The sequence below is a fragment of the Canis aureus genome, chromosome 12 (assembly GCF_053574225.1).
Source record: "Canis aureus isolate CA01 chromosome 12, VMU_Caureus_v.1.0, whole genome shotgun sequence".
NCBI lineage: Eukaryota > Metazoa > Chordata > Mammalia > Carnivora > Canidae > Canis > Canis aureus.
Genome location: NC_135622.1, coordinates 57,012,330 through 57,032,787, shown reverse-complemented (window position 1 = coordinate 57,032,787; position 20,458 = coordinate 57,012,330). Strand labels below are relative to the sequence as shown.

The 20,458-nt window shown below is 35.7% G+C and overlaps 1 protein-coding gene and 1 non-coding gene across 14 annotated transcripts in view; both read right to left on the bottom strand.

Annotated features, from left to right (window-relative positions):
• Positions 1 to 20,458, bottom strand: part of ROCK2 (Rho associated coiled-coil containing protein kinase 2) — a 141,435-nt gene that overhangs the window by 100,873 nt on the left and 20,104 nt on the right. The window lies entirely within an intron of this gene.
• On the bottom strand, positions 14,202 to 14,304 carry LOC144281470 (U6 spliceosomal RNA). The gene has a single exon (XR_013349986.1). It is a non-coding gene; the product is annotated as a U6 spliceosomal RNA (small nuclear RNA).

Sequence of the window (20,458 nt, the reverse complement as noted above, 5' to 3'; positions counted from 1 at the left end):
TAGTTATCTGATTCCAAAATTTGGTGAATTTGGTTTTTTTTACGGAAAGTAGCTTGACTATAATAGTGTTACCTGGTATTATTGCAACCCTCAGGAAATCTTAAATATGAGTTTGGCTGTTACTATAAAGTTTTAACTTATAATTTTTTGAAAAAGGTTAAAAGTGGGAATTGGGGATTAAAAGTCAAGCAGTTAAAAAAATAATCAAGCAGTTTTGAGAGATTCCTGTACTTATTGTGCTTGCTTAATCATATGGTTCAAACTTTATGAAAGATACTGCCAACGTCATTGTAGTGTATGCAATACCAACTGAATTCTGAGGGCAATAAGTCACCAACTCAGAAAAATTCCAAATTTAGAAGACAAATAACCAGATCATATAAAGATCATCATATTGAGAACATAATCATCACAAAATATTCCAAAGTATTCCATTTTGCAATTATTCTTGAGACTACAAAACAGTATTTCCCATCCTGGCATGTGCAACATTACAACTTAACTATAAATCCATGCTCTATGGCCATAATTTATAAAAATATAAGATCTATTGAAGGAAGAATCATAGGTTGCATATAACAGACACCTAGTGATTGTGACTCCAATTTATAATTATTTTGAGTTACACTAATTTTCTAGAATCTTGATCCCTACAAACTATACACACTAATTCTCATCTACTCTCATTCTTTTGATAAACACAGCAAAGACGACTCCACCTCTGTGAGAGACCTATCTGCTGGAAGAGTCCAAATCTATTCAGAACAATGAGCATTCTGTCCCATATCTCAGCCTATATCCTAGATTTTACCAATAATAAATAAAACATTCTAACATATTCCTCCAATTCCTCCACATTCAGAATGACAATAATTATTATATATCAGACACCTAAAACACTTTAAAAAGAAACATATATAGATAACGTAACAGGGAGATAACTACCTCCACCAATGACAGATGAATTTGTTGCAAGCCAATCCTACTACTGAGACTAAAATGGGATGGGGAGTGGGAACAAGGATATGAGCCTAAAGTTGACTACCATGCTGCAGCTTAGAAGTTGAAAAACTGAAAAAAGCTTATCTGTAAGAACTCTTAGGAGATTGGGAAGACAGAAATTAGAGTTTTGGACTCACAAAGAAGAAAAAGTCCAGGCTTTTAACTCAGTGCCTAAAGTGCTACACTCCAGGAAAAAAGAAATAAAGAAAACACAGAAATAGACCAACCCTCAAAAGACTGAAAATCTGCCTCAAATCTCTTCAATTATTAAAGAGATTAAGGTGATCTGTCTCAACTCTAACAGAAAATATAAATCCTCTCTGAAGAAAGATAACATTATCTAGGGCAGCCCTGGTGGCGCAGCGGTTTGGCGCCGCCTGCAGCCTGGGGTGTGATCCTGGAGACCCGGGATCGAGTCCCACATCGGGCTCCCTGCATGGAGCCTGCTTCTCCCTCTGCCTGTGTCTCTGCCTCTCTCTCTCTGTGTCTATGAATAAATAAATAAAATCTTAAAAAATAAAATAAAACCTTTAAAAAAAAAGATAACATTACCTAAGCATTTTTTCATATACAATGTCCAGTAGTCAATGAAACATTAGCAGTCATACAAGATAAAACCAAAATATAAAACCAAGAGAAATTTTCTAAAAGATTTTATTTATTTTGAGAGAACGCCCACAAGCAAGGGGAGAGGGAGAGGGACAAGCGGACTCTGTGCAGAACATGGAGCCCAACTGGAGGCTCAATCCCAAGACCCTGAGATCACAAACTGAGCTGAATTTAAGAGTCACAAGTTTAACCCACTGAACCACCCGGTGTCTCACCAAAAGAAATTTATTAAAAATCAGACCCACAGGAAATCCAGAAATTTAATGCAAGCTTCAAAATCATTGCTATTAACATGTTCGAGATAAAATGGGAGAATTTTGGCAGAGAACCTGAAGTTTTATCAGTCAAATGAAAACTCTAAAACTTAAAATGAGTGAAAATTAAGAATCCAACAGAATAGGGTGAAGGAAAATGGGACTCTTTCGGCTATGGAATAAGTCACATGGATGAAAAGTACAGCATGGGGAATATAGCTAATGGTACAATGAGAGCCTTGTATGATCACAGATGGTAGCTACACTTATGGTGAGCATAGTATACCATGTAAAGTTGTCAAATCACTATGCTGTACACCTGTAACTAATGTAGCACAGTACATCAACTATAATTTAAAAAAAAGAATTCTGTAGACAGATTAGATACAACTGTACCCTTTAGTGAACTAAATTTTTTAAAACATTTTTCTATTGATATTTAAGGTTATATAATAAATTTATATAAGCTCTTTAAGAATATTAATGCATTTTCTACCTTTTTTGGGCATATGGTTTTCTGTTTCTTATCTTTTAACTTTCTCTCTTTTTTGTTCACTTTCAGCAAATAAAAACTATGATTTTTTTCTTTATGGATGCTTTTGTATCGATTATGTTTAGATCAAATGGGCACGTGTGTAGCTTCATTTTGTTTATGGTTTTTTGTATTTTTTTAATATAACAACTCTTCTTATTTTTATTTTTTTTAATTTTATTTTTAAGATTTTATTTATTCATAGAGACACACAGAGAGAGAGAGGCAGAGACACAGGCAGAGGGAGAAGCAGGCACCATGCAGAGAGCCTGACTTGGGACTCGATCCAGGGTCTCCAGGATCACGCCCCTGGCTGCAGGCAGCGCTAAACCGCTGCGCCACCAGGACTGCCCTATTTTTTATTTTTAAAGTAAGCTTACACCCAACAGGGAGCTTGAACAACACTGAGATGAAGAGTTGCATATTCTATTGACTGAACCAGCCAGGCACCCCATTGTTTATAGTTTTTAATTTTGCCTTAATCCCCTTTAACTATTTGGAGTTTATTTTAGTGCATGTTATAAAGCAAGAAAATAACCTCACTTTTTCCCTCAAGTACTTAACCGACTTTTTAAAGGAAGTTTTTCATTATAATCATAAATTTGTATCCTGTTCTTATTGTAAAAATATGCAATACCAATTAAAACGTAGGAAATAACAAAAATAAATTCTAACTTTTTCCTACTACCTGCATAAATATATAAATATTTATCTGTAAGAATATCCTTTGATATTTGATGTAAATAATTAAAATGACTCAAAAGTCCTTGATTACAGGCCATGGATAATTTAAAATACATCCAATGGAATATTGTCAAGCTATTAAGAAGAATAAAATAGGTTTAAATGTATTAATATGGAAATATGAAAAGGGTATATTGTTGAATGACTAAAACAAATTATGATACTAAAAATGGACTGGAAAAACTATTCAGTCAATAATTTGCACTTCAGAATAACAATGATGCTCTCATGGTCCAGTGTAGCAATTAAAAACATTACCACAGATGCCTTTGGATTTGCTGCTCTCTTTATACTAATTTTGACTATGTGTTTTGGCTACATAGTTCTATAAAAGAATTGATTCAGACTTTGCATATACTGGCTTCTTATTTACTATCATTCATTGAAACACAGTACCATTAAGCATATTTAAAATGAGTGGATAAGGACTACATTTGGTGACACCAATATAATGTTCAACATAACACATGCTCTATTTCATGCATAAAATAAGGTCTCATATCCTAAATATTTTATATGTCATCAAATCCAGTAAGTTTAGATAACAAAATATTAACTATATATGTCATTAATTTTGCTTTTCATAGTTCCTTTTATTATAACATTGTTGAAGCCAACTTATAAAGTTAGGAAACTACATCATAATTAAATTTGGCCAGTATCCGAGCACATTCACTGTTTTGTGTTTGCCACTAAAGATGTTCTTCAAATAGCTAAACCATATTGTGGCATGTGATAAAGCCAGGCAAATATGCTTAAATATGAATTCCTTGAAAAATTATTCATCTTCTTAAAATGGCACAGCCAAAACCTTTCTTCCATGAAAAGAGTTGCAAAATAAGGAAAAAACCCATAATTACAAATGAGACTAGTTCCTAACAGCAAAGAATGTGTCCAAAAAACTGAATTATTCTTTTACTAAATTTTCATGTATATTTTCATCTACAGGCAAAATCTATGAAAATGGACAAGCCACTTATCTAAATTCAACTTGTCAGGGGTACCTGGCTGGCTCAGTCAGAAGAGCAAGTGACTCTTGATCTTGGAGTCAGTAGTTTCAGCCCCACACTAGGTGTAGAGATTACTTAAATAAAAGACAATTTTAAAAAATAATAACGCCTAAATATAATTCATCAAACGTAAATAAATATGTGCCAAGCACAGTGTTATAAATTGGAAATATAAATATAACTAAAATAGCTTTATTTATATATCCTGTCTCACTGCAAAAAAGATCTAAGGTAATCAAGTCCCTAAACTCACGTGGCTTCTACTCTAGTAGAAGAAATACACTTAAACCAAATACATTCTATAGAGGTTAAAAAAATTTTAAGGATTATATTCCAGTTAGAGAAGTTACAGAACATACCCTTTAATCAGAGCTACAAAGCAGAGAACACTACCACACAAAACACAATGCCCAACAACATTAAGCTAATTATGATTGAAACCACTTCATTTAATACTGTGGTACATTTGTTTAGAACTTTAAGAAAAAAAGTTAATATCATAGGAAAATCCTTATGCTATCACATTAAAGACAAAATTGAAAATGATCTGAAAAATTAAACTTAAATTAGCAAAATTACAAAAATAGCAAAAAAAAAACAGAAGCAGTAACTATCCTTGGGTGGTTGTAAGTTTTTATATTTTACTCTTTACACTTCCCTATTTTCTTTTTTTTTTTTTTTAAGATTTTATTTATTTATTCATGAGAGACGGAGACAGAGACACAGAGGGAGAAGCAGGCTCCATGGAGGGAGCTCGATGGGGGACTCGATCCCGGGGCCCCAGGACCACGCCCTGGGTTGAAGGCAGGAGCTAAACCGCTGAGACACCCAGGGATGCCCCATTTCCCAATTTTCTACAGTAACCACATATTACTCCTATAATCAGAAATGTAATAAACATCTACAAAACTATCCGTAACATTTTCTGGCAAGCCATTTAAACAAGGAGCAAATCCCATTTGTCTGTTAACTAAACAACACTATATAATGACCTCTGAAAATTTCCTGAAAATATAACGAAAAAACTTTCATCAAAATGTAGACTGTTAAGAATTGAGAGAAATGAAAGACCTCACTTTTCTAAACAACCTCCACTAGAAATAAGACTAATAATTACATTAAATGACATAACTGGGGCAGCTGAGTGGTTCAGTCAGTTAAGTGTCCATCTCCTGGTTTCATCTCAAGTCATGATCTCATGGGTTTTGAGATGGAGCTACACATCAGACTCAGCAGAGTCTGCATGAAGATCCCCAACCCCTCCCTCCACTAATGTACATTCTCTCTCTCTCTCTCTAAAATAAGTAAATAAATATTTTTTAAAAATTTTAAAGTTAAATGACATTAACTAATAAAAATCATACTGGGTACTTTCTTCAGGTCACAATCTGATCAGCTGCATTTCAGAATTTCAGACACTCAACAGATGTGCCGTCCCATATGGTAGCCCCTGGCTACATGTGACTACCCACCACTTGAAATAAGGCTAGTGCAACTGAGAAACTAAATTTATTTTACTTTCATTAGTTTAGTTAACAGCCACATGTAATAATGGCTACCACACTGGCCAGAGGCATTTTTAGATACATTCTATGACAACTCTCTTTAAAGGGATTATGAGATGCAAACTTCCAGTTATAAAATAAATAGGTCACAGGGATAAACAATACAGCATAGAAAATATAGTCAATAATACTGACATAACTTTATCTGGTGACAGATAGTAACTATACTCATCCTGGTGAGCACTGCATAATGTATAGAATGAATTGTTGAATCACTATGCTGTATACCTGAATCATAACACTGTAGGTCAACTACACTTCAACAAAAAAATAAAATAAATAAATAACTACTCAATGCAACTACCCCCCCCAACTGGTAGCACTCAAACTTGAGGAACTGGAAAAGTACATAAGCACTGTGAAAGCAAAGGAGGAAAAAAAAATTCCTACACATATCTAATTAACAGAGGAGAGGTTAATGGAAGGGGCAAAACGGGTAGTAGATTACACAGCTGAAGAAAATTCAGAATTTATACATTTGCATATATAGTATTAACAGTTTAATTTTTTTTAAGATTTTATTTATTTATTCATGATAGAGAGAGAGAGAGAGAGAGAGAGAGGCAGAGACACAGGGAGAGGGAGAAGCAGGCTCCATGCCGGGAGCCCGACATGGGACTCGATCCCGGGACCCCAGGATCACGCCCTGGGCCAAAGGCAGGCGCTAAACCACTGAGCCACCCAGGGATCCCCAGTATTAACAGTTTTAAATTATTTCTTTGTTAAACTTAAATCCACTAAAGAGAAAAATCATGCTGGATTCATAAATAATAAATATAGCATTAAGAAATTCTATAGTGGGGTGCCTGGGAGACTCAGGCAGTTAAGTGTCGTCCAACTTTTGGTTTCGGCTCAGGTCATGATCTAAGGGTCCTGAGATTGTGCCTCACATGGGCTCCATGCTCAGTGAGGAGTCTGCTGGAGATTCTCTCTCCCCCTCTCTCTCTGCCCTTCACACACACCTCGCTCTAAAAGTAAATAAATTAGAAGAAAAAAAAGAAGGAAGGAAGGAAGGAAGGAAGGAAGGAAGGAAGGAAGGAAGGAAGGAAGGAAGGAAGGAAGGAAGGAAGGAAGGAAGGAAGGCAAGAAAGAAAAAAGAAAGAAAGAGAGAAAGAGAGAGAGAGAGAGGGAGGGAGGGAGAGAGGGAGGGAAAGAAAGAGAAATTCTATAGTACAGTGAACATTAGACCAACTGGGAATGGCAATTTTTCCATAGTGTTTAATTTCCTGTACTCCAAAAAAGGAATGATTCGACAAACTAAAAGGTTACACAAACAAGGACTTATTCTCAATAGTTCTGGCATCTGTCTCTTCCACCAGTGAATTATTTTTTCAGGTATGCAGTCATCTCACTTAAGAGATAACAGGTTAAACAGGTTCTGGAACACCCAGGCTTTAAAAGTATTTTGCCATAACAGATTACAAAAATTAAATTTAAGAAGTAAATTTGTTTTATATGATCATAAATTTCAAGTAATTCTTGGCACTCTTTGTTCCTAAGGTGTGATGTGTTTGTCCTCTGAATGCTACTATGTCATTACAGAAGACGAGTTAGCTAAAACAAAATAATGAGAACAAAAACCAAAACTGCATCAAAGTTTCTCAACAAATTAAGAAACTTAGACTAGAAGAGTCTGGCTGTTTTCCTCAGATCATAAGTACAGTAATTTAAAGCTAACCATACCTAAAACTAAACCTTTAACTGATGAAAGACACTAGCACAGCTGAAAGACTTAAAGGCTAGGTTGAGGCCTTTGGAATAACCACCATCTATGATATAAACCTTAAAATTAAGTTACTAGTCTAGGGCTTATAGTAGTTTTCAACCTTGCAGATTCAGAAAAGTTTATTTTAACTTCTCATGCTTCACTAATAAGTAAAAGAATTAAGTGACCTGAAAGAATTAACTTAGTCACTGGTACAGGGTACCTCCTAGGAGATTAATTTACCAACCAGAAAAAAAATAAAATAAAATAATTTACCAACCAGAGTTGTCTCAGAAATAAAGATATAAAAGACAGATGATAGAAAAAGTAGGACTTAGTGAAAAAAGTGTGTGATTTGGGGTCAGAAAGACTTTAAATATAATCTGAACTCCATCACTACTACCAAGTTCCATAACTTCCTTCTCTAAACCTCAATAACATCAGTAAACAGAGACAATAATACATTGCAGGATTGTTGTGAAAAATACATGAAGAAAATAAAATGTCTATAAAACACAATACATTCATACATAATAATTATGTATTAACAGTTTTAAATTATTTTCTTTGTTAAATTTAAATCCACTTTGTCAATTACCAAAGAGAAAAATCATGCTGGATTTATAAATAATAAATGTAGCATTACGAAATTCTATAGTGGGGTGCCTGGATGGCTATTTTTTTTAAAGCTATTTAAAAAAGAAGTTACCCTTTGGTATGTATTTCTAAAAATCTTATGTCTTTGTCAATATTAAAGAAGTAATGGAATTTATAAGTATCAATTTGATTTGGGGTTCAGCTGCAAATGACAGAAAATGCCCCTTAGTGTCTTATGTCTGCCTTAAAACAGTTAAGGGTCCTTTTGAAGGACAGTGATGTAATCACTGTTACTGTCCCAGGAGCTGGAGTTGTCATGTCCTCTCCTCTCTTTCATTTCCCAAACAATAAAGGCTATTTGGATCATTAAAAATAAATAAATAGGGCAGCCCAGGTGGCTCAGCAGTTTAGCCTTCAATCCAGGGTGTGATCCTGGAGGCCCAGGATCAAGTCCCACATCAGGTTCCCTGCATGGAGCCTGCTTCTCCCTCTGCCTGTGTCTCTGCCTCTCTCTCGGTCTCTCATGGATAAATAAATAAAAATCTTGATAGATAGATAGATAGATAGATAGATAGATAGATAGATAGATAGATAGATGTGGACACAAAAGCTCCCACAATCATCAGAGATCCAGGCTCCTCAACTTTGTTGCCATCAACCCAAATACAAGGCTCCCACCTCATGATGTGGAAAAGCAGGCACCAATCACTAAAAAGAAACGACAAAAAAGGAATACATAAGTTCCCCATAAGGACTCTTCCCTAACACAGAAGCCCCTCTTGTTCACAACCCATAAGCCACAGAAACTACTAATGTGGTCAATCACACATAGCAACAAAAACTGCTCTTAAAAAAACAGATTGTGGGGGCAGCCCCAGTGGCGCAGCGGTTTAGCACCGCCTGCAGCCTGGGGTGTGATCCTGGAGACTGGGGATCGAGTCCCACATCAGGCTCCCTGCACGGAGCCTGCTTTTCCCCTCTGCCTGTGTCTCTGCCTCTCTCTTCACTCTCTCTGAATGAATAAATAAATAAATCTTTAAAAAAAAAAAAAAAACAGATTGTGGTGATGGTTATACAATACGGTGGATGTATTTAGTGTCACTCAAGTGGTTAGACTGGTGAATTTTATGTTATGTATATTTTATCACAATAAGTAAGATTTAGAAAACACTAAAAATGTTAAGTAGAGAGGTGATACATTAAAAAGGACACAAACCAAAAATCTAGAGATAAAAATATATCTGTGATATGAAAATTACTGTTGGATGGGATTAACAGTAGACTAGAAATTGCAGAAGAAAAGACAACAGAACTTGAAGACACAGCAATAGTAATTATCCATAATGAAACACATAGGGGAAAAGACCAAAAAAAAAGTAGACTCTCAGCAAGCTGTCGGTCAACGTGAAGGAACCTAAAGTACATATAATTAGAGGTCAGAGAGGGAATAGAAAAGAAGAAAAAACATGTTAAGAAATAAGGGCTAGAAATTCTCTGCACGTGATAAAAACTTAAACTATACAGATCAAGAGGCTCAACCAAAGCTAAAAACAAGAATCATAAAGAAAACAACAGGCATATCAAACTGATTAAAGCCAGTAAAAAAAAAAGAAACTCAATAAAATAATGAACAGAGAATAATGCAAGTCAGAAGATAGTGAAGCAACATATTTAAGGTACCAAAAGTAAAACAAAAACTATCACCTAGAATACTATTGATAGCAAAATACCTTTCAAAAAATAAGGTGTCACTAAATAAAAACAAAAATAGGGATCCCTGGGTGGCGCAGCGGTTTGGCGCCTGCCTTTGGCCCAGGGCGCGATCCTGGAGACCTGGGATCGAATCCCACGTCGGGTTCCCGGTATATGGAGCCTGCTTCTCCCTCTGCCTATGTCTCTGCGCCTCTCTCTCTGTGACTATCATAAATAATTTAAAAAATTTAAAAAAAAATAAATAAAAACAAAAATACAACTTCTCAAAATTTGTGGGTGGCAGCAAAAGCAGTATTCAAAGAGAAATTTATAGCAAAAAAAAAAAAAAAAAAGCAAATTTAGGAAAAGATCTAAAATTAACAATTTAAGCTCCCTGAGGAAAAATCTGAGAAAGAACAATTTAAGCCTATAGGCAGAAGAAAAATAAATAAAAATGAGAAGACCCTCATACTAATTAGCCAAAAATAAAAAACACCTTAAAATAACAAGTACTGGTAAGGATGTGGAGAGACTGAAATCCTTGTGCACCGCTGATAGGAAAGTAAAATGGTGCAGCCACTCTGGAAAACAGTCTGGTAGTTCCTGAAAAAATTAAAAATAGAATTATTATATGATACAGCAATTCCACTCCTGGATATACAGTGAAAAGAACCTGAAAACAGGGTCTCCCAATACTGTTACACTTGTGTTCACAGCAGCATCATTCACAATAGCCAAAAGGTAGAAGAAACCCATGTCCATCTACAAAATAAACGGACAAACAAAATTTCCCATATACATACAATGGAATATTATTCACTGTTGAAAAAAGAAGCAAATTCTAACATAAAGCAATATGGATGGATGAACCTTGAGGGCATTATGCTAAGTGAAATAAGTCTTTTGACAAATACTATAAGACAAATACTATACAATTCTACTTACATAGGTACCTAGAGTAGTCAAATTCATACAGACAGAAAGTAGAATGGTGGTTGCCACTGGCTGGGGGAGGAGGAATGAAGAGTTGTTCTTTAATGGGTATGGAGTTTTATTTTTATTTGTTTTTTAAGATTTTAAGTAATCTCTATGCCCAATGTGGGGCTCAAACTCACAACCCTGAGACCAGAGTCCCATATTCCACTGACTGAGTAGCCAGTTGCCCTATACTGGGTATGGAGTTTAGAGTTTCACAGCATGAAAAGAGTTCTGGATCTTGGTTGTAAAACAATATGAATGTACTTAACACTACTAAACTGTACTCAGAAATAGTTAAGATGGTAAATCTTATGCCATGTTTTTTTTTTGCCACAATAATAAACAAACACAAAAACAAAACAAAACAAAACAAAATAAAATAAAAAATAAACAAACCTGGCATTTGCTGAAGGCTTACAATATGCCTGTCACTATGTGGTTTAGATTAAGTCATTTAAACTTAACAACTTTATAAAGGAAATACTATTACTATCTTCCATTTTACTGATAGGTTAAAAGTTAAGCAACTCATCAGATGACACAGTAAGGACAAGAAAATAAACCCAAATATAACTCCAGATCCCCAAGTCCTTAAACACCTCATTATATTGTCTTTATATTGCCTTTGTTAAATAGTTATTACTTTTATGAAGGAAGAAGTGTTATCAAAAGAAATGTTCAAAATAAATATAGGGGGAGGAGTTTCCCAACTAAAACAGTTTACATGTTTTGATAATAGAGCATGATACTTTTCAAGATTCCATATACAATGAAACAAGTCCATGTTTATATTCCAATGTTAAATATTTCATTATATGCTGGTTTTTCTGCAACAATACCTCTATAACACACACCACTGATACTTGTTAATCATCTATATAGAGTTTTTTTAGTGGTACTATAAAATTTTACACACACATGCATATACAAGGCTATGACTGGGTCTTTGATTTGTTTTAACTAAAAATTGTTAAATGCAAAATAGTTATACACTCTTCTCATTAGACAGTTTTAATTAAATGTCCTAAAACAATATGATGAAAATTACACAGGTTAAAAAAAAATTCTACTCAAAAAGGTTAAAACAGGTATTTTCTTTTTTTAATCAATAAAAAATCTGTTACGTGGGTTTTTTAATTTTCCTTACTGAAAATACATTTTATCTGTGCCCTGGGTAAGAGCTTATTTTTCATTCAGAGATATAATTAAATAGGCCATTCCAAAAGCCTACACAGGTTCCACACTACCAAGAAGGCAAAAGAAGGCTACCCTCCCTAATCTCCACCACCTCCTGCCATCCTGCCGTACAGGATGCAGTGCAGCCTACCTAGAGAATGTGGACACATAAAGGCAGAATCCCAGTTTCTTCAACAATAAGATCAAGAAAGTAACAGTAGCTACTTCAAAGGGCCTTTGGAGGGGCAAATTAATTTATGTACAACCACAAGAGACAATAAGTATGTCTGCTGCTATTCTAACGTCATCAGTGTTGTCACTGTCATAATTAGCATCTTCCAACATGTAAATCAAGTCCCTCGTCCTTCAGAGCACTTTTCTACTATTTCCAAAAATAACAATTTCTAAAAATTGCAAGTAAGGCACTCTTTTATATTACTGTATTTATTGCTCTTCATCATATAATTTTCCCCTTGACAATAAGCTGTACCTTCTATAACTTCTTACAAGCACCTAGATTATGTCTCAAATGTTATATGTGGTAGAAAGTAAAAAAAAAAAAAAAAAAAAGTGATAGTTTTCTCATCATCATGGGATACCAACAATTGTGGGGTTCTTTTTCTCTTTCCTGGGTTTATTTGGGTCTGAGAGCAAGAGCATAAGCAAGAACCTGGGGGCGGGGCAGAGGGAGAGGGAGAAGCAGGCTCCTTGCTGAGCAGGGAACCCGATGTGGGGCCCAATGGAAGGCAGATGCTTAACTCACTGAGCCACCCAGGCACCCCAAAGATATCACAATTTAAATGCACCACTTAGATATCCTGCAGTCTGAAAGCAGTCTGAGAAGAAGAAGAACAGCTCTCTTTACAGTAATCCTTTTCAAAAATTTGGGAGATAATGTGGGGGGGGGGAACATGCCAGTAAGAAGGGAAATTAGACTCATGAAAAGTCTAGGATTAGGACTGCAGATCCTCATCGAAAAATGCATTGATTCGCAGAATTTCACACATATCCATATTCAAATGTTCCACACAAGCCCTTGAGAGACTTACAAATAGAAAGTGATCATTAGATAATGAACTGTTCTTGAATTATCCATCATAATGTAGACCTCCAGGAAGGGTAGATCATCTAGTTAATTATTCTCTCCATTCGGAGACATTAAAAAAACTAATTAAAAAAGATCAGTTTTAGAGAAGCTTAATCTGAATCTAAGAAAATTTGGGGGAGAATAAGTTGAAAAATCACTGATTTAAAAGATATTCTAAAATCTGAAATCCTTTTAATGTAGAACATTTTTATTAATTACTTTTCTAAAATATCTATCAGGCTTGTCCAAAAATAATGGCTACCAACTTCTTATACAGAGCTTCAAGTTTTTGCTTTAGAAAAGAAGAATAGGGCAGCCCGGGTGGCTCAGGGGTTTAGTGCCACCTTCAGTCCAGGGTGTGATCCTGGAGACCCGGGATCAAGTCCCATTTCAGGCTCCCTGCATGGAGCTGGTTTCTCCCTCTGTGTCTGTGTCTCTGCCTGTGTGTGCGTGTGTGTGTGTGTGTGTGTGTGATGAATAAAATCTTAGAAAAAAAAAAAAGAAAAGAAGCATAATAATGAGAAAAGGGGGTGCCTGGGTGGCTCCATCAGTCAAGCATCTGACTCTTGATGCAGCTCAGGTCTTGATCTCAAGGCTATAAGTTCAAGCGCATGTTGGGCTCCATGCTGGGTGTAGAGCCCACTTTAAAAAAATGAGAAAAGAATACTACTTTAGAACTCTAAAAGCACAGATCCTTTTATAGTTCTGCCATTTACTGGCTACTTTTCATTGAGAAAATTATTTAACCTCTCCAAATTTCAGTGTCCTCATTCAGGAAACTAAAAAGAATATCTGCCCCATATAGTTCACAGATTATTACATCAAATGAGACAACACACAAAACTGCTAAGATATTAAGTCTTTTCACTACAGAATAAAATCTTTACTGAATTTGTTAGATTATACTGACAGATACAGGCTACTTGGCTTTTTTACTTTAACATGACTTTAACATAGACAGGTAACACATTTTTCATTATGTTTGCAAAAAAATGGGCAACTAACTATTCTACTTAGAAGGGATCATATTTTTTTAAATGTTTGAAACTAAGTATTTCTAAAGAGAATATTTTTAAAGAATATGTCATTTTGATGTGACTAGAAAATGAAAAAGAAACCTAACAAATTAATAAAGCACTTCAGAACAGTGCTTGACACACAGTAAGAACTATTACATGTGTTTTCTTTTTTTAATTCCAGTACAATTAACATACAGTGTTATGTTAGTTTCAGGTATACAATATTGTGATAAAAATATGAGGCACTTTACGAATTTGCATGTCATCCTTGAGCAGGGGCCATGCTAATCATTTCTGTATTGTTCCAATTGTAGTATATGTGCTGCCAAAGCAAGCATGAGACTATGTCTTGCTAACAATATTACTATTATTGCTATTGACAATAACCTTAATGATGTATCATAAAAAACACTGTATTCAATATGCTAAGTTTAGTACTTATCATTATGAGTTTCAAAGAATTTAAAATATCTTCTAGTTTAAAGGAAGTTTCTTATATAGCATTTATATTACCATTTTCCATTAGCCATATTTTATACACACTTCTCACAACAGAAATTTCTAAGGAAATCCTCTTATGAATTCTATAAACATCGATCTATTCTAATTAAATAATTAAGCCAGTTTCTAAAAAAAAATCATCGTGAATATATATTTGTCTTCTCCATCTAACGTCTGATTTCAAACCAAAATAAGTACAATGAGGCAGAAGTATTTCCACAGGGCAGCCCGGGTGGCTCAGTGGTTTAGTGCCGCCTTCAGCCCCAGGGCTGGATCCTGGAGACCTGGGATCAAGTCCCACGTCAGGGGAGACCCGGGATCAAGTCCCACGTCAGGCTCCCTGCATGGAGCCTGCTTCTCCCTCTGCCTGTGTTTCTCCCTCTCTCTGTGTCTGTCATGAATAAATAAATAAAATCTTTAAAAAAAAAAAAAAAAAAAAGAAGTATTTCCACATATTGCATAGTAGTAACACTTGGGGAATTAGCATTTTCATTCAGGGCAGAGAGACTTACATGTTAAAAAAAAAAAAAAAAAGCCTGGAAATGGGAAGAAAGTAGCTTCAAATGAAGTTACTTAAACATGGGTAGAATTTGGGAGGAAGAAGAGAAGTTACAAAAGATAGAGTTGGAAAAATCAGAAATCACACCATTAACAATCTTGTAAGAAATTACATAGCATTTTGGGGTACCTGAGTGACTCGGTTAAGAATCTGCCTTTGGCTCAGATCATGATCTCGGGGTCCTGGGATGGAGCCCCATATAGGGCTCCCTCCCCTCTGCCCTTCCCCATGGCTTGTGCTCTCTCCCTCTCACTCTCTCAAAGAAATAAAATCTTTAAAAAAAAAATTAGCATTTTGAAATTTTCCCTGAATAAATAGGAAATTAGTCCATTTAAGTACTTTAAGTTTGGAATAATAGGGTTAGATCTACATCTTATAATACATAGTTTGGTTGGAGTAGAAAAGGCTAGGAAAACAACATCAAAGAAAAGAATCCTGTAATAAACTAAGAAAAATATGGTCACTTGAAATGGGAAAGCAGCAGTCAGATGGGAAAGAAAAAAATTCTATGTCAGAGGCAACACTGACAGGATCTAGTGATACTGAAAGTGAAGTCAAGGATGACCGATATCCAAATAGCCAGATTTCTGGCTCGATCCAAGCCAGATAGGTAGTGGAATCACTTATCACAGGACAGGAAATGAAGGAGATATGAAAGCAGAAGGGGGAAAATAATATTGTTGTAGATACGCTGATCTTAAAGTATCTGTGCTATCTCTGACTAGAGATGCCTAAGGCTTAGAGGCAAGATTTCAAATGGAAAAATGGAGGGACGCCTGGGTGGCTTAGCGGTTGGGCGGCTGCCTTTGGCTCAGGGCTTGATCCCAGGGTGCTGAGATCCAGCCTTGCATCAGGCTCCCTGTGAGGAGCCTGCTTCTTTCTCCCTCTGCCTATGTCTCTGCTCCCCACCCCCCGTCTCTCTGTGTCTCATGAATAAATAAATCTTTTTAAAAAAATGGAAATCAACGACAAATGATAAAGTCCTAGAAACAGATACAAACTTAAGAAGGCAACAAATGAATAAAAAAGTAAGAATGAATAAACAAGATTCACACTTAGCAGCGGAAGAGAAAGCAAAGGAACCTGAGACAAACAGCGAGAGATGCTAAGTATGGTCATAGCAGCCAAGAGAAGACAGCAATTTGAGAAGTGTCAAGTACTTCTGAATATTTGATAGAATGATAGTTTTAGCAGCAAAGAAATCAGAATGATCTTGAAATGAGCAGTGTTAGTGATGGGAGAGGTTGGGAGGGAGATTATAGTGCACTGAGGAGTGAACAGAAAATGAGACAGCACAGTTTGTTTTGCTGGTGAGGGGAGGGGCAAAAAGGTAGAAAGAATTGAGATTTTTTTCTAGGGGTCATTTGGTCATTTGTTTGAGGTGAAACATTTGGACAAGTTTAGCTAAATGAAAAAGAATCCAAATTAAGAGAAAGATGAAAGACAAATAGAATTAATCAACAGAAGGAAAGAATGAATTCCAAAGCACAGTTGGAGAACCAGCCTGAGACAGAATGATGGACACCTCATCCACTGAACAGAAGGAAAAGAACAAATGGTACAGAAGAGATAAACTAGTGAGTCAAGTAACAGGAAATTTAAGGGATATCCTTTTGATGGCTTCTATTTCTTCTATTTTCTTTCTATTTTGAAGTGAGAAGACCATCTGTGGAGCACACTTTGCTCAAAGACAGAAAAGAACGTTTAAAACGGACCCTAAGGAGAATGAGAGAATTGCTTGCCATCCGGACTACTCTTAAAAGAAATAGAGACCCTGAATTCACAGTATCACTAATCTGGGTAGTTGATTTTTTTTTTTTTTTTAATCTGGGTAGTAACTTTTTTTTCCTCCATCAGTGCTCAATGAACATCTTTTGTATAGCCAGAAAGACAAACTGATACAAAACCTAAATGCAAATGCATATGACAGAAATTTAACAGGGCAAGGAAACAATTCTAGCAAGAGGTCTCAAGTGACAGACAATGGATTCTTGCCTGCTTATAAAGAAAGCATTTGGTGGAGAGAGGAGTCAAGAATTGTGGATCTCAAAAGCATCAAGAGGTTAAGAGCTCAGGAGCAAGATATTTAAATTAATGATCTCACAGGTAAAGCTGATTTCAGGTAATGGTGAGGTCCAGAGTAATTTCATGAGTATAAGTAAATGAGTTAGGTGAAGATCTCCACTAGAATGAGGTAACTATGAAGCCAGGGTCCCGGGTACTCTGTTCACATAAACACTAAATTCACCTAGAATGATGGCACAACCTCACACAGAAAGGAAGTCTGTAAGAAGTCCATGTCTTCAAAGAGCAAGCAGAGATGTACACACCAACTTCGTGAGACTGAGACTCAGCAAGGGGAATTTTAACAGGAAGGTTTTACAGGCACAGTAAGGCAAAGAAAGCAGGAAACCACTTTCCTATACTTTCCTACAACTGGAATCTGTAGAGAATAAAGGAAGGTAAAGTTCCACTAGAGAGGAAAGGGATTTCCCTTAGGAGGAAGATCAGTGGTGTTACTTAACAAAGATAAAAGTAACATTCGGTAAAGAATTTAAAGATGTTTAGCCTTAGAACAAAGGTAACATGTTTGAAAAGGAGGGGAGTAGGTGAGGGAACAAAGATGAGAAGAGATGTGTTTAATGACTTGTATCTTGGGCGGGAAAGGATAATGTGATAAGGTTTGGTGGGATCACTTCATGGAAAGATGGCTAAGAGGACAGGTTTCAAGAGTTCTCTAAAAGACAAGACACCAGGTCTCTCAGGAGTCAGCCAGTACGTGCAGCTGGAAAAGTCTATGTCTAGTGTATCATACGAATCATAACTCTTAGGAAGGAGCCAAATGAAGTGGGATAATTTGTATTGGTTTAAGGCTACATGCTAAGACTATTAGGCAAAAGCCTCATTGATTAAGCTTGGTCTGTAAGAACTGAGAAAAGCTCATCATCTATCTTAGAAATCAATATTCAAAAAAAAAAAAAAAAAAGAAATCAATATTCATCCCTGACCATAAATAACCCCATTTCGAGCTGTGTTATGTTTCACAACACCTTTTATTAAAGAATAAAAATATCTCATTAACCAAGTAAGATGTTCCTCCTTTAGACTTAATTCTTCATTTGTAAAATAAAGGCGTGTACTAGAACTACCACTACGAGACAACCCTTCCCCTCCTCCAAAAAAGGCGGCCGCAAACCTTACATACAGACTCCCAATTGGGAAACAGACTAACCATTTTATAAAACTTCCTAATCAAACACTAAATGCTATTAGATCTGTGCCAGACACTGAGCAGACATAAAGAATACTACATAGCAAAATGAGGCGATGAATGTTAAACTTATTGTGGCAATTATTCTGCAATATGCTTAATTCCAGCCATTGCGGTGTATACCTTAAACTTGCACAGTGCTATATATCAATTATATCTCAATAGAACTAAAAGGATAAAAGAAATTATCTTTAAAGCATTTATGCCTCGTTACCATAAAAACTAGGTTTTAGTTCTCAAATTTCCAATAAATCATGATACGAAACCTAGAAAAATGACTACTACATGGTCACAACCATAGGGAACTCCTGGTCTAATATATAATAAGTAAATAATCATAACACATGATTCTAATCACTTACGACAGAGAGTACTGTGAGAGCAAAGAGGGTCATTGCCTGGAGTTAAGGAAAGGGATAAGTAAGAATTAGAGAAGACCTCACAAAGAAAATAAATTTGAAGTGGATCCTAAAAAAGAATTAAAACTATGACTAACAACAAGCACTCAATCTTATTAGTAATCAAATACTGAAATGCACATAAAAATAAAAGGAGATACTGGGTGTTTTTCACCTCTGAGGTTGGCAAATAATGTAAAGGGCTGATATTTACCTAGCAAAGATATGGGAATATGTGTATTCTCATTACATTGGGATTATTTTGGAATTTTAAATGTGTACATGCAAAAAAATATAAATAAATAAATAAATAAATAAATAAATGTGTACATGCTTTAACCATCCCATCTAGAAATCTACAGAAATATTCACATATATGCACAAAAATATTTAGTGATGTGCACTCCAGCAATGTTTATTACAGAACCACCTAAATATCTATCAATGCTGAAACAGTAAAATAATCATGGCAAATTCAGATGATGGAATACTCCCTAAAAGAACTAGATGAATTATAAGTTCTGACTGGATGGCCTCCAAATAAATAAAGAAAGCAAATACAAAATGATAGATATGATACAGATGCATTTGGTTACCAAAAAAACCTAAGTATTCGTGTTTTTTATATGCAAGGAAAAAAAGAAAACGATACACCACTGTTACATGTATATACTGTTATGAATACAAGGAATGTGATACACTGATGTGCTGTAAAGTGGTTGTTTCAAAAGACTGAGATCAAGGAGAAAGGGCTAAGAGAGAACTGATATTTTATATTCATTTCTGTAATTTTTTTTAAGATTTTTATTTATTCATGAGAGACACAGAGAGAGACAGAGAGAGGCAGAGACACAAGCAGAGGGAGAAGCAGGCTCCATGCAGGGACTCCATCCCTGGTCTCCAGGATCACGCCCTGGGCGGAATGCGGCACTAAACCGCTGAGCCACCCAGGCTGCCCTAATTTTTAATTTTTTAAATATGCATGTATTACTTTTGTAATTTTCAAAATGAAGTTTGTTTTGTTTGCTTTTTAAGTAGACAAAGCAGGGAATGTCTCCCCTTAGAGATAGAGGTAGAGAGCATAAATAAAAGAATGTGGTTTATTTATTCAGTTAACAGTGAAAGGATGACTGCCTCTATCCCTGGTCCTGCTCACTCTCTTCCTTTTCACATCTGAAGATAAGTGTATTTCCCCAAAGCCCATCATCTGTGAGCTATATAAATCCCTCAAAACTTTCCAGCTAGTGCTTCTGGCTAGCTCCATCAGTGGAGCATATAACTTTTGCTCTCAGGGCTGTGAGATCAAAACCCACAACGCGTGCAGAGATTACTTAAAAAATAATAATAAAAGAAGACTTTTCCTTGCTATTGGCCTTTCAAAAACCCCTTCCCTTTACTCCTAATGGGAGAGTGAGGGATAGGTACCTGAGTACAAGAGTCCAACCACAAGATAGAAAAGTCTATGCTGAAGTCTCTCTACTCTAAGAAAAACCACTGATATATAAATAAAAGTAGATAAAATTCATCTCCTAATTCATAAATGCCACAACAGGGAAAGTATATAATGTATCACCATAACAGTGGTTACCACCATACAGGCTTCTCCTCACATTCATTTTAATTATGCCTGGATACTAATTCAGTTTTTTCTGCCTATAGAAATGCAAATTATTATTCCATGAGGCTGTTAAAGAGTTGACAACAGACTTATGTTAGCCTACTCTGTCAGCCAGATCCTGGTATGCCTAAGGACCAGAAT